This window comes from Orcinus orca, chromosome 16, assembly GCF_937001465.1.
Source record: "Orcinus orca chromosome 16, mOrcOrc1.1, whole genome shotgun sequence".
Lineage (NCBI taxonomy): Eukaryota > Metazoa > Chordata > Mammalia > Artiodactyla > Delphinidae > Orcinus > Orcinus orca.
The window spans coordinates 56,410,430-56,425,546 of record NC_064574.1 but is presented as its reverse complement, the minus strand read 5'-3'; positions in this window follow the sequence as shown (position 1 = coordinate 56,425,546).

The window sequence follows — 15,117 nt, the reverse complement described above, 5'->3', positions numbered from 1 at the left end:
TTATTTACTACCTGTCAGACAACTGCGTTCAGGGGAGGGCTAGGAGGCACAGATCATTTAAGAGAGTTCCTGGGAAGAATAATCCCATACAGTGTGACCCCTTATGGAGACTATCAATGTGTGAAGAAGAACTCGCAAGAGGAATTCCAGGCTGATGCTTCCCAGACAGAAACAAAATAATAACTACAATAAATACGAGGTCCCTGCAGGCAAACCCAGACCCAATTCCAGTTGACCAGACATGGGTGAACATAGCATCCCTAATGAATATATTCCCAAATCTCAATACACATCAGGCCCTGGGTACCTACTGTGTATACATCACTGGGATGGATACCAGGGCAGGGAATGGACGGTGAGCTCCACCCTCTGGGAGGTCAGAGGGTACTGGGCATGTAGCAGAGGCATATAGCAGCAATTTAGCACAACATACTTAAAATAATATGTAAGCTAGAGCTACGAAGTTAAGTATAAGGAGACTAATTCCTCCTCTCTACACACCCCCCTTCTTGTTTTCCCCAACTAGGTAACTGGAACACTCTCGACTCTGCTGCTCTAAATTGGAGCCCGGAAGATTCTCATTTAAGTGTTTGTTCTCACTCATGAACTTGAGCTGGTTTCTGTTTTCCTAGTTGTAGGCTCTCTGGTTTCCCTGGATGGGCCCTGAGCTTGCAGGTGATGACCTGCACCAAAGGTATAGTGAAGTCCTGATGAAAGCAGTGGTGGTCATACGCGCTAAACCTTCTTACTGGTTCTGCCACATCAACTTCTGGAAAGAGCCTCACTGGTAGTAGAGTCTTCTAACAAAGAGAGAAACCTTGGGCCCGATAAAGAAGAAGTAGGTGTGTGTGGACATTTCTAAGATATTCCCCAGGTTTTATTTTAAGTGAAATAAAACTTAAAGTTTTATGGCTCTTTACCAAAGATTCTGTGTAGATCTGCTTTCTTGGAAAGAGCCACTCATTGGGTTGGACTTGGGGAATACATGTCAGTGTGATACATGTTATACTAGAGATAAGCCCAAGGTGCTGTGTTTAGAAAGGCAGAATAGGGACACATAAGCCAGCCTGAGGAGGTAGGAAAACCCCTGGAGGAACAAAGGATACTGAATCAGTCTCGAAGACTAGAAGTCTGTAAGTCATGGAGATCAGCGAAGGGTGTTGGAGGAAGATGGAGCAATGTGTACAAAAGTTTGGGAGCCTGGTCTTTAGAGAGGCAGTGGGAAGCCATTGGATGGTTTAAAACAGTAGTGTTCCATGATCAGACTTCACACGGAAGGAACATCATTGTGTTGGTTATTTAGGGACTGGCATGGGCTGCGGGAGAGACTGGAGCGGAAGAGGAGAGGAGACCAGAGAGGCATCAATTACAGGTGAGAGATGATACTGGTAAAGGATAAAGATAGTGCGGGTGGGGAAGATGGGAGGAATAGAGAGATTTTGCTGGCGAAATGCACTGAAGTTGATTGACATCATGATGTCTTGTTGATTACCATATTCCTTTACGGCATCCCATAAGAGTTCAACACATCTGTAGTAAATGAAAGAATGAATGTTGGGGCCATGAACTGGTAGATCTTTAGACAGGAGATGGTGATATCAAGCTGTCATAGTTCAGTAGCACAAGCAATTAAGATGACTTAAAAAAAGTAGTCCCTCTCCCCCCCCCCAAAAAAAATCAGTCCCTCCTGGATGCCATGTTTATTGAATACTTTTCTAATTTTTAATTTTACTTGTTAATTAGCATTCAGTGATGAAGTGTGGAAAGTCTTATTTCTTCTTTTTTTTTTTGCGGTACACGGGCCTCTCACTGCCGTGGCCTCTCCCGTTGCGGAGCACAGGCTCCGGACGTGCAGGCTCAGCGGCCATGGCTCACGGGCCCAGCCACTCCACGGCATGTGGGATCTTCCCGGACCGGGGCACGAACCCGTGTCCCCTGCATCGGCAGGCGGACTCGCAACCACTGCACCACCAGGGAAGCCCTATTTCTTCTTTTTTTAAATTAATTTTTATTGGAGTATAGTTGATTTACAATGTTGTACTAGTTTCAGGTGTATAGCAAAGTGATCAGTTATACATATACATATATCCACTCATTTTTAGATTCTTTTCCCATATAGGTCATTACAGAGTATTGAGTAGAGTCCCCTGTGCTATACAGTTCTTATTTCTTATACAAGAATCCACTGACATCTGGTTTTTACATGGAACCCTTAAGGATCTGTCATGGGGGTACTGGGCATCTTTGGGTACCCCCACGGATGAACTGTTGTACTTAAGAATATCAGGCCCTTATTTAGGTGACTAGTCAGGCTGTTTCTCCATTGTAACCTAGCTCCATTATTTCTATGATATTCCAAGGAACTGACAGTAAGTTTTACTTTGCAACTCTGAAACAATGATTATATCACTCAAGGAAGGACCACTGTTGGGAACATCTTAGAAGAATGGACTTAAGAAATGGTAGTGGTCAGAGTGAAGGGACATAACCTAGGGAGTTCTCTATCTAGATCTGTCACAATGGTTTTCAACTAGGAGCAATTTTGTTCCCCCTATTCCCACCAAAAGACACTTGATAGTGTCTGGAGACCTTTTTTTGTTGTCACAACTGGTGGGGAGGAGTGCCACTGGCTTCTAGTTGATAGAGGCCAGGGATGCTACTAAACATCCTGCAATGTAAAGGACAGCCTCTCTCAAGATGAAATTGTCTGGCCTCAAATGTCAATAATGTCAAGATTGAGAAACCCTGATCTAGACATACATCTGAGAAAGAGGAAATGTTGCATTAAAGAAAGAAGGTCCCAATACTGAATTCTAGTGCAACTCTGATTCTAACTCACTGTGTGACTTTTCTAAGTCATTGAACTTCTCTGGACCTCAGGGTTCTCACCGATTGCCTGGGGAGACTGGAGGTCCTTCTAGATCCTCGATTCTCTCCCAGTTCTGAAATGTTATGAATCTGTGACTGCCCCCAGGGTCTTCTCATTATCTCTAAGAAATCTGCTTTCAGTCTAGCTTATAGATTGTTTTGAGGAGAGATCATGTCAGGCACTTCCCTTACTGATGGCTTGACCCTCAAAATTATTTTGAAAAGTTTTCCAAATATGTGTATCATGCAGAAGGACATTAAATGCAAGGGCAATAAGTTCTTTCTTTGGAGAAAGTATTGTTTCACATGGTTTCTTCTGAAATTCAATAGCCTGAACTCAACCTCACTACCCAGGAGAAAATGAGGAAAAAAGACTAGAAGCCAGAACTAAAATCTGAGAATCAAGGTTTGAAGAGTCAAGGATTCTTCAGTCCGTGTTTCCATGCAAAACAGGGAATTTAACATTTGTTCTATTTACTGCCATTCAGAGTTGCTGTTAAGATTGAACAAGACTTTACTCAAATAGTTTCAATAAACATTTATTGATTGAGAGCTAAGTCCCAGGCATATGTTGTATATTGAAAAGAATTTTGGATAGTGTAGAATATTGAATAAATATAGGAATCATTACTAACAGCTTATAAAATAATGTGCAAGGTGTGAGGAAATGCCAACTGATGGGAAAATTAGTTAGAGTGCAATTTATAAAGTCCTCTCTTGTCTTGCTGGGTCACTTCACACTGGGATGTATGATCATTAAATATGACCCTCAAAGGCACTATGTCTAGAGGAGGGGATATTACTCAATTTGAAGACAAGATTTTAAACAAGGGCCAAACTGTTTTATCTGCTTGGATTTGGGTCTCTAATTACACCCACTGATCTTCAAGTAATGAATCTAACAATGACCTCATAAATTGTTCAGTGGCAATGAGTTTCCTTTCTGTCCTTTTTCATCATAAAATGAGGCTGATGCCATTTCCAATTAGTTATGGCAATTCTATGTCTATCACAGAGATGAGACAAAGAAGGGGAATCAGGGCTGTGCTCTTAGGGGGACTTGGATTAGACTCTCTGGTGTGCTGAGCTGTGTGTCCCTAAACCTGCCCTTCTCCCTCTCTGATCCTTGTTGGAGAAAGTATGATGCTGCATCAGATGATTTCTCAAGTCTTTTCTAACTCCCCAATTCCAGGATTCTAAGTAAAATTCATTTGTGACATTGAAAACAAGACATTATGAAAATGGTCAAACCCTGCATTTCTCCCAATGGAAGATTATTTTCTATATTGTTCCAAAATAAGGTGACACAGTTAAGCCGCATCTAGTTTCTGGATATAATAAATAGTAAAACAGGTTTAAATCATAGCTTGGGAAATTTGGGATAGAGAAGAAAGGCCGTCTTATCCTCCTTAATTGTAAGGAGGATACGCCATTGCATACCTTCCCAAAGATGTGGTGTGGGTTTTGCTAGTTGAAATTATTGAAGGGAAGCTAGAAGATTTTTTTTATTATGTATCAATATTTGGCTAAGTGCATATTATGGACTGCATGTCTGTATCCCCTTAGAATTCATATGAGGAAATCCTAACCCTCAGTGTGTGGTATTAGGAGGTGGGGCCTTTGGGAGGTGATTAGGTCATGAGGGTGGAGCTCTCCTGAATGGGATTAGTGCCCTTATCAGAAGAGACCTGAGAGTTTGCTTGCTCTCTGCTTTCCATCATGCGAGGTCACAGCAAGAAGATAGCCATCTGCAAACCAGGAAGTGAGTTCTTACAGACATCGAATCTTCAGGCAGCTTGTGAAGAAATAAATCTCTGTTAAGTCACCCAGTCTGCGGTGGTATTTTTGTTATAACAGCCTGAACTAGCAAGGTGCATTTCTTTCTAAATGGAAGGAAGAAGATTGACCACAGAATAGAATGTGGAAACTTTTCAGTGATGCAGCCCAGCCCAAGGACCACTAAACCAGCTCATAATATCAGATGAGCTGCATTTGAGAACCAGACCTTGCTGGATCCCTACTTGCTTTTATTTTCTCCAAGAACTTGACGCTGTGACTTTAGTATCTATTCCCAGCTTCCATCTTCTCCAGAGTTGTCCCTCCTGGAATCCAGATCTTACATTTCCACTATTTACGAAATCTAGTTCTTTTCATGTCTTGAATCCCTGGAATAACCAGGCCAGCCCTGGTTGCCTGGAACCCAACCACCGCTCCTGACATTAGGTCACAGAGGAAAGCAAAGAGCCCATGTACAGCTTGGAACCATCCTGGAGTAAAGGAAGCTCTGTACCACAAGTTTGTCTCTTATTATAAACTCTTTCTTTATAAAAGTTTTCAACTTAGTCTTTTGAAGATTTCTTCACCCCTCTCCGCATTTGAATTCCTGTTCAATTTCATAATGGAAGTCAATGGAAAAATGGATTCATCTGCAGATCACTTCCTGGGAACACCTCTATTCTGAAAAGCACGATCAAAGCAATTCTAAAGTTGGACATTTGTAGTAAGTAAAAATATCTAAAATTGTTACACTAGGTTATACTCCTGATTTATTGAAAGGCAAGCAGGAAAGTAAACTGCCCAACACTATGGCATGTCTCTTCACGGAAAATATGCATTAGGTTAAATAGGCTAAATGGAGAGAAAGAACAAAAATGCAGGTAGAAGCTACCTTTTTTTTTTTTTTTTTTTTTTTTGGTACGCGGGCCTCTCACTGTTGTGGCCTCTCCCATTGCGGAGCAGAGGCCCCGGACATGCAGGCTCAGCGGCCATGGCTCATGGGCCCAGCCACTCCGTAGCACGTGGGATCTTCCCGGACCGGGGCACGAACCCATGTCCCCTGCATCAGCAGGCGGACTCTCGACCACTGCACCACCAGGGAAGCCCAGAAGCTACCTTTTAATTCTTTTGCCTATCCTGTTGTTTTTTCTCTTCCCTTCCCTCTACCCCCTCCCCTCCCCTCTACCCCCTTCACTCTTCCTTCCCTTCTCTTCCCATCTATTCTCAAGTTTATTCTGATTTTATTTTGAGAAACTAATTGGAGTTGGGAGCAGGGAAACAGGGAGGTCAATTAAGAGCCCATCAAAGACATCCAGGTGAGGGATGATGGCAGCTTGGCTGGGGAGGTAGCCGTGAAGTTGAAGTGATGAGGTTGGATTTGAGCAATCTTAAGATTATGTGGAGGGCACTTGATAATGGATTGGACATGGGAGGGCGCGGTAGGAGGGGAAAGATGTGTTGAAGTCCAGCTGCTGTTACCCACCCCGGAGGCTGCCCTCACTGCCATGCGCACAAGACCTGGGAGGAGTCTAGGGCTCCCCCACCCACACGAACAGCTCTAGGAAATACAATCTGAGGGACCCTCTGTAGCCCAGGGCTTCCATGGGAGCCCTTCCTTGGCAGAGAAGCTTCTGGTTCTCCCCTCTTTTGAGAGTGGCTGCCTCATTTCAAGACATCAGACAACTAGTTCTCAAAGACACCTCTGGTGAGAGGAAGAGAACAAGGGAAAAGGGGAAGAAGGACAGGAGGTGATAATTCAATTGATTATGGATCACACACGCACACACAAATTGTCCCAGAGAAAAACCTGATTAAAACCTTGTAGTGGGCTTCCCTGGTGGCGCAGTGGTTGAGAGACCACCTGTCTTTCCGATGGATATAATCGGAAAGCAATTAAATGGTTTTGGTTGTTCTCCGGGCCTGGAGCTGCCCCCAATTTCAGCTTGAGAAAACACAGCCTTGGTTGACTTGGCTCTTAATCCCAGATGAAGTCCGTCAAAGTGGAAAATTTCACTGTGATTTATTTTTTTCCAGATGTAAATATATAGCAATAATGCAGTTATAAAACTGGCATTGTATTAAACCATAAATTATATTTGACACATAATAATGTTGAATTACTATGGAAGTCCATCAACGTGCAGTGGCATTGCCAACACACGGGCCGTTGCTGCTTGCACCAGCACTGTTGCTTGCTCTGCAATGAATAAAGTTCTGGGGATTTTTGCTGTCAGGATAAAAATGGCATAAACTCCAACTGAGATGAGATGTGTCAGAGTCAGGCTGGGGCTGAGGGCCCCAGAACATAGGGATTCATTCCTTTGCTTATTTATTCATTCAGTCCATCTTTACTGAAGACTGGACTGTGCAATGCTAGGCTCTGAGGGTGGAGAAGACAGACCCGACTGGCCTCTGCCCTCCAGCAGAGAACACAGGGATTCAAAAATGAATTGCACGACTCATTACTTAATTACGGTAAATCTGTGTAGTCATTCCTTGGAGATTTGGTCCCCTCACTGGCAATGGCACTGCCAATGGTAAAGTAAGGCTAGGGACCAGTCTAGATGGAGAGGGGGAAATTAACCAGAGTGGATGCAACTAGAGTTCAAGAACAGGAATGTTGTCTACACAGCTGCAGTTCAGGTCAAAGAATCTGAATTAGCCCACAGATTGAAGGGGTCAGGATGAGGCTAGTTAAGAGATGCTTCCAGACCAAGAACCTTAAACAAGTTCGTAATAGCTAGGCAGCCCATGAGTCCACACCTGCTTTTTTGGTTGGTTTGTTTTAATTGCTGACTCTCCATTGTCAATGCCAATGCCTTGCTTAGGGAGCATTCGATAAGCAGTTATTCAAAGAATGAATGAACTAAAAATGCAATAGCATGGAGTGTTAAGTACTGTTATTATAATATTATAATGATGGTCACAATGGGGGCTTAGTCTGCATGGCAGGAATATCTGGACAAATCATCCAGGGGTCTGTTTATGTTAAGTCTCTCACTAAGTTTCCTGGGAAAGTGGTGCAGGGAACTCTGGAGCTGACATCCAGCTTTCCTAGAGAGCTAATTAATAACACTCTTAGAGGGAGAACCAGAGACCACAGAACTCCCAGGGATGAGCATTTCACTGTGAGGTAGGTGAATTGTGACACCAATCTGGCATCGTTTGTGGTCAGCGGAGAGGCAGCAGGACATTTTAAAGAGTTTTAGCTTTCTGGGGAAAGCACTTCCTGTCTCTTCCGAGAAAGAAAACTATGACATAGAAGGACCCAGGGGGGGCGCCCTTTGGGGGAGAATATAAATAGAAATAATTTGAGAGGAAACTCTTCTCTGTGACCATTTCTTCAGAAGCAGAGCATTGAAACAGCAACTAAGGACCGTGGAGCAGGATTGCAGGGGCACCGGGTGGGTCTGGAGGCCAGTGGTGGGAACAGAGATGGCGCACACAGAGGGACTGTATATCAGGTGCTGGGGAAACAGAAGTGGATGAGGCACGAATGGCCCCTGCTCTCCAGCTGATTGTGGTCCCACATTGTCGGGCTGCTCTCAGTGTTGTGGAAGGAGGGGCTCTCTAGTTCAATATGGTGGTGGGCACCTGGGGAGGGATATTAAGGGAAGCTTCCGAAAGGAGGTGAGGACTGGGAATTCAGGGGTGAGCAAGCGCCAGCTGAAGAGGAGGGTAAGGACACGTCAGGCAGGGAGACTACATTTATGAAAAGGGGGGAGTGGGTGAGAATCAGTATGGCTTGTGGGAGGAATTCTAAACAGCTGATGTTGCTGAGAATAAAATGATAGAGAGGAGGAGGTGAGGCTGGGAAGAGAACAAGGCTGGTTTTTTTTTTTTTTTTTTTTTTGCGGTACTCTCACTGTTGTGGCCTCTCCCGTTGCGGAGCACAGGCTCCAGACGCGCAGGCTCAGCGGTCACGGCTCACAGGCCCAGCCGCTCCGCGGCATATGGGATCTTCCAGGACCAGGGCACGAACCCGTGTCCCCTGCATCGGCAGGCGGACTCTCAACCACTGCGCCACCAGGGAAGCCCACAAGGCTGGTTTTATTCAGTCTGCAGGTCCTTCGGGGCGTGAACTGGTCTAGGAACCAGAGATATCGCGGAGCTTAGAATCCAAAGGGAGTTGACTGCCATGCTTAGGAGTTTGGGTTTTCTCATGGGGCAATGGGGAGCCACTGATGGTTTAAGCAGGAGAGCAGTGACATCATATTTGCATTTTCGAATCATTCCTCTGGCTGCAGTATGGAAATGGGGTATGTGGGGGAGAGATGAAGGTGGGAGGCATAGTCACTAGAAACCAGCAAGAGAGACGATGAGGATTTGAAGGAAGGCTCTTCCCACACCTCTGGTTTCCCAAGGTGGATGTGGATTTGAGAAACAGGGCTGCTAGGTGGCTGTGGGCAGAAGATTGAAGTCCCATCCTTCGGTTCTGGTTCTGTAGGAGCGACAATTAGGTGCCGAGGAAAAGGGAAAACATTTATCTGCCCCAACTCCTCGGCGGTGCTTTTGTGCTGCGAAAATTATGTAGTCAATAAGAGGGAGATGTGATTTATTTCATCTGGTACTCCCCAAACCCAGGGTGGTCAGGGCAGCAATGCAGACTGCAAGCTGGCTAGAGGAGATGAGAAAACCAACCCCAATTTGGGAGGCAGGTTATTCCTAATTGAACTGTTGAGGGAATTTTGATAAACGACCCCGCCAAAGCAGTGAAATGAACAAATCATGCTTGAGGCTGAAAGACTGTTTCCAGAGGGACAGTAACAGGGCTCAAATCCCATTGATGCTGGTGGTTTGGAAGGGGGCTGGGGCATGAGCAGGAAACTCAGTCTTTCTTCCGTCTCTAGGTGGGTTGGAGGAGCAATAACCATGGTTAGCGTGGTCACCATTCAGTTCTTAAAAAGCAGAAGAAAGCTGTATTCTGTGAGCAAGGAGAAAGGACCAAGCTGCTACCTAAGGCTGAAGGTTAAAGACATCCTTTACAGACACAGCGATGGGTGAATGGATTCTAATAGAGAAGACAGCAGCCTGCACGGCTGCTCAAATCAAATGCCAGGGAGGAAATGAGGGGCAGGGCATTTTGTTCTGTGCAGTGATCTCTTTTTCTCCTAAGGGATAGCACCCCTAGGATCGTTGTCTGTTCATATATCCTGTGCAGTGATCTCTTTTTCTCCTAAGGGATAGCACCCCTAGGATCGTTGTCTGTTCATATATCCTGCCCAGCCTCCTGGGCTCTGGGTTGGTGCACCCCATCCCGCGGAGTCAGGGTGTTTGCAAGAAAAAACCCATCAAATCCAAATTGGCACAGGACCTTTCAGGGCACTAGGGGACCAATTCCAACTTCACGCACTCAGCATCTGTCCTTTTGTGGAGAAGAACAGAATGAGCTCTCTGGGAAAAGGTAACGGATCTTAAGGGTCGGCATTACCATCCCCGTTTGACAAATGAGGAAACTGAGGCTGTGATTTTGTGATTTATAGTAAGAAATGTGTATTTGGGCTTCTTCCCATTTCTGGCACAGAGCTCCTAAAACCCTTGGAATTTCCTAGTGATGGAGAGCATTAAAGGTGACTCTTGTTATGTTAATACGGTGACTTTGGGACCTCACCCGAGGATGGGAGCTGGTTGCCAGGGGAACCAACCCTGTGATTAGAGGGTTGGAACTTTCAGACCCACCCTCCCTGACCTCTGGGCTGGAGGTTGAATCAGTTGCCAACGGCCAGTGTTTTAATCAATTATGCCTAGGTAACAAAGCCTCCATAAAATCCAGAAGGATGGGGTTTGGAGAGCTTCTGGGTTGGAAAACACAGAGACTTGGGTAGAGAGGGCATGGAAGCTTGGCACCTTGCCCCCACACCTTGCTCTACGCGGCCCTTCCATCAGGCTGTTCCTGAATTATATCCTTTTGTAATAAACTGGTGATCTAGTTGGTAAAATGTTTCTCTGAGTGCTGTGCGTCACTCAAGCAAATTAATCAAACCCAAGGAGGGGGTCATTGGAACCTCGGATGTATAGCCAGGTGGTCAGAAGCACAGGACTTGTGATTGGCATCTGAAGGTGGTGGGGGGCAGTCTTATAGGACGGAGCCCTTAACCTGCGGGATGTGATTCTGTCTCCGTGTAGACAGTTTCAGAGCAGAGCTGAATTGTAGGATACTCAGCTGGTGTCGGAGAATTGCCTGCTGGTGCGGAGGAATCCCCCCAACGCCACCCGCCCGCCCCGCAATATACACTGTAGTTGGTTCCAGAATCTTAGCTGGTGATCAGAAGTGAAATCAGAGTCAGAATCTTCAAGGCTCAGAGAGGTTCGTTAACTTACCCCGTGTACATCTGAGGCATCGACAAAGCCAGGGTAACTTTAGGCACCTTAGTATTAACACTGGGTTTAGGAAGGCAAAGAGGGCCTTTAGTATGCCTCTTACCAGCCACCCTAGAGAGCTAACTGCTTCTTTCACGAATAGGAACAACACCTTCAACCAGCGCTTTTTGGCAACCCATCACCCCAGGGCAAAGCAAACTCTAAAAAGGAGATTTTTTGACTTAAAACAAATTAGTGAGCTCTATTTTTACTCAGAAAATTTCCTTGATGACTCTTCTTTGGAGCAGAAAGAACCCGAGAGTGGGATGACCTGTCCTTCTGCCAAGGGAAGAATTTCTCTTTGCGCCAAGACAAAAGGAGGGGGAGGACGGGCTTCCCTGGTGGTGCAGTGGTTGAGAGTCTGCCTGCTGATGCAGGGGACACAGGTTCGTGCCCCAGTCCGGGAAGATCCCACATGCCGCGGAGCGGCTGGGCCCGTGAGCCATGGCCGCTGAGCCTGCGCGTCTGGAGCCTGTGCTCTGCAACAGGAGAGGCCACAACAGTGAGAGGCCCGCGTACTGCAAAAAAAAAAAAAAAAAAAGAGGAGGGGGAGGAGAGAGTGGGGATGGTGAGATGGGTTTGCTTATTACCAGTAGCACAAGTGGTGGTACACAGATCTCCCTTGGGCATCCCCATGTCTTCCTTAACTGCCACCAATAGCTAGCATGGGATGCTGGGAGTGTGTCACCAGAGGAGGGGCTGTGATTTGTGCAGGACAGATGCAGAACAGAACAGGTGGTGGGTCTGTGCAGAAGCAGAGAGAAACATGAGGAAGTGGTCTCTAGAACTCTCAGAAATCAAGGGGAGCACTTGGGGTTATCATAGCTCATGGTACTGGGGACCCATCTGCATTGAAACAAATCCCTGGGAAGGGGAGCAGGGAGACACCAGCCCCAGTTTGGATTATGTCAATTACTAAATTCATGATTATTTTGAAGCATGGTAGGCAGGTGAATTATATACAGTAAGGGATCTGACCCAGACTAGGGGTGGAGATCAGAAAAGGCTTTAGCTGAAATGCAATGAGGAGTGAGAGCTGAAGTAGGGCAGGGCTGCGGGGAGGTGATCAGAGCAGAGGGGGCACATGCAGATCCCTGTGGGGTGGGGGCAGGAATAGAAAGGTCCATTCTAAGAACTCTGAGCATAAACACAGAAACGTATAGCTTGCTTTTCTGCCTACATGCACCTCCTCCTGTTCTACAAATCAGGTTAGATGGAAGGACAGAAACCTGTGTTCAAGCTGGGGGAGACCCTCTGCCATCAATTACGTCTTCTGTGCTTAGGGAGAACAGGCAGGTAATTTAGTAATTGCATTGGCTAAAGCCAAAGGGGGTGTGTGTGTGTGTGTGTGTGTGTGTGTGTGTGTGTGTGTGTGTGTGTGTGTGTGTGTGTGTGTGTGTGTGTGTGTGTGTGTGTGTGTGTGTGTGTGTGTGTGTGTGTGTGTGTGTGTGTGTGTGTGTGTGTGTGTGTGTGTGTGTGTGTGTGTGTGTGTGTCAACAAATCTATGAATATATATTCCTGACTTGTACTTTCAGACTTCTCTGCAGCACTGGAAAGGGACAAATATAGCAGATGAACAGTATTTGTATTGTCATATTTAAGAACTAGTGAATACTTTGGTTCAGAAGTTTCTAGTTGTTATTTTGTGCTTGGGTAGGCATTTTCAATTCTCAGATGGGCAATGGGATAAAATCATAATTTGTTGGTTACATCCGTACAACAGCTCACAAAGCATTATCTTGTAAGATGCTCTTGACCTCCCCGTGATGTAGAAATTCATTAATACAGGCATTCATTCACTAACTCATTCAACGAATATTCTTTGAGCTCCTACTACTTGACAGGCATGTTTTTCAGTTCTGGGATTGGGGTGCATGTAACAGAAAAGGTTCAGGTCTTTGTGGAGCTAGAAATCTAGCAGGGAGGGAAGATAGATGATTAAAACATAAGCAAATGAGTAAATGAAATGGATGGTATGAGATGATAGCCAGTGAGTGGAGGAGTGGGTGATTGGGGGTGGGAGGGAGTGAAGCCAGGGAGGTGACATTTGAACTGATATTTGAAAGGCGAAGAGGATTAGTTGGCCATGGGAAGCTAGGAAGAGTTGGATTGTTCCAGCAAGAGTGTTCCAGACAGAGACAACATCAATGGGAAATCTCAGAGAGGTTGAATGGCTCTCCCAAGGTCACACAGATAAGCGATGGGTTTGCTCATGATTCCACACTGAGTCTTTAAGTCAAGGGCTATTCTCCTATGTTATCCTTTCAACGATCTCTGGCCTAATCTTCATATTGCAGGATTATAGGGTGCTATAATATTTATTCCATCTTTCATTATTTAAACTTCAGTGTTTGTCATTTTAGGTGGTGAGGCTGATAGTTAGAACATACAATGTTTCTTTACTGGTACAAGTTATGAAGCTCATGGAGATGGGGATGTAGAGAAGGAGATCACAGCTTTCTTCCAGAGGGGCTGATGGCTTCCCAAGACCCTCAGTTTTCCCTGCAGGGGAAAATCCCCTTTGTGCATTCTTTCTGTCTCCTCCCACCTAACTTTTCTGGAAGGTCTGGATACATGTCTGTTCCAAGTATCTAATGCAATAAACCTCCAGAATGTTCCTGAGTTTGCTGGGAGAACAGGTGATGCAAAGGCAAATTTCCTACAGTAATTTAAATCATTGGTTAGCAAACTTTCTGTAAAGGGCCAGATATAAAATATTTTCAGCTTTGCAGGTTCTGTTGTCTCTGTTCTAAAGACTCAACTCTCTCATATGGACATGGAAAAGCAGCCATGGTCAATTTGCAGATGCATGGGGGTGGCTGTGTTCCAATAAAACTTTATTTACAAAACAGGTGGTGGGCCGACTTCCGACTGTGGGCTATAGTTTGCTGACCTTTGCCTTAAATAATATAACAACTCCATGGGACAGGGAGGGATGAGGAAACTAAATAGTGAAGAGTCTAAAACATGAGCTAATGATCTGATAAACTGTGATAAACCACAATGTTTGAATTAGGAATTAGGAGACTAGCTTCCACTGCTTGGCCATTAACTTACTATGTGACCTTAAATAGGTCTTTTAACCCCTCTGGGTCCAGTTATCTCCACTGGAAACTTTGGCATTGGATTAGCTAAATTCTAAAGTCCATCTCTGGCTGCCATATCCTTTAGCCCATTTCAAACTGAGGGCAGTGGGCCTAAGAGAGGCATTGGGGTAACTGAAACATTTCCCAGAATTTATCTGCCATCACGCATTGCGATTTCAATGTTGGTTTAACTCCAGCAAAATATGCCACATGGGTATCTGTATGCAGATGCTGCTGTGATTAGCAAAATGCAAAGTCATTTAAACATTTGCAGAACTCATTGTAGCTTTCTGCGACGATGCATTTTCTCAATCAACAGACACTGAAAATGCAGCTCCTACTACATGAGGGTCTGCTCAAGTTTTAATGCTCTACTCAAAGTCAGGAATGCCAGGGCACTGCACTTGAAGTCAGGCAAACCTGGACTGGATATCCAGCTCCGCCCTGCATGGGCTCTGTGGTCTGGGGTCAAGCCTCTGTGGTCCATCCCTTTTAAGCCTCCATTTTTTAATCAGTGAAATGGGGATAAATGTTAAGTAGTTCCTAGTTTTATTTTTGGAATTAAATGAGAGAATACAGACAAGGCAATTAACATAGTGCCTGACATATAGGTAACACATATTAATGTTAGCTATTATTTTTGATATGATGATTATTATTAATAGTTATATATTACTATAGTACAGCAATAGGAGTAGGAGTGGTAATAAAACTGGAAGTATCAAGAGCTATTCAAGGTAATAGAGTAGCAGGATGTCATAGGTGAATGTTCTGGACAATTGGTGACTTAATTGAGATACCACTAATCTACTGTAGTTTTTCTAAAGACCCATTTTCTCTTAAACACCTGAACTCAGACCCCTAGGGTCGTGAGATTTCTTTGAAAATCTTTACCCATCATTCTGAAAACTGTGATTTGGAAAAGGACAGTTAGATATCATTCCTCTTGTGCAGCACTGCTTTAACAGAAGAAAAGCATAATTGCAGTGAGTTTCAAACAAAAATGAATATATTACTTTATAGTCTA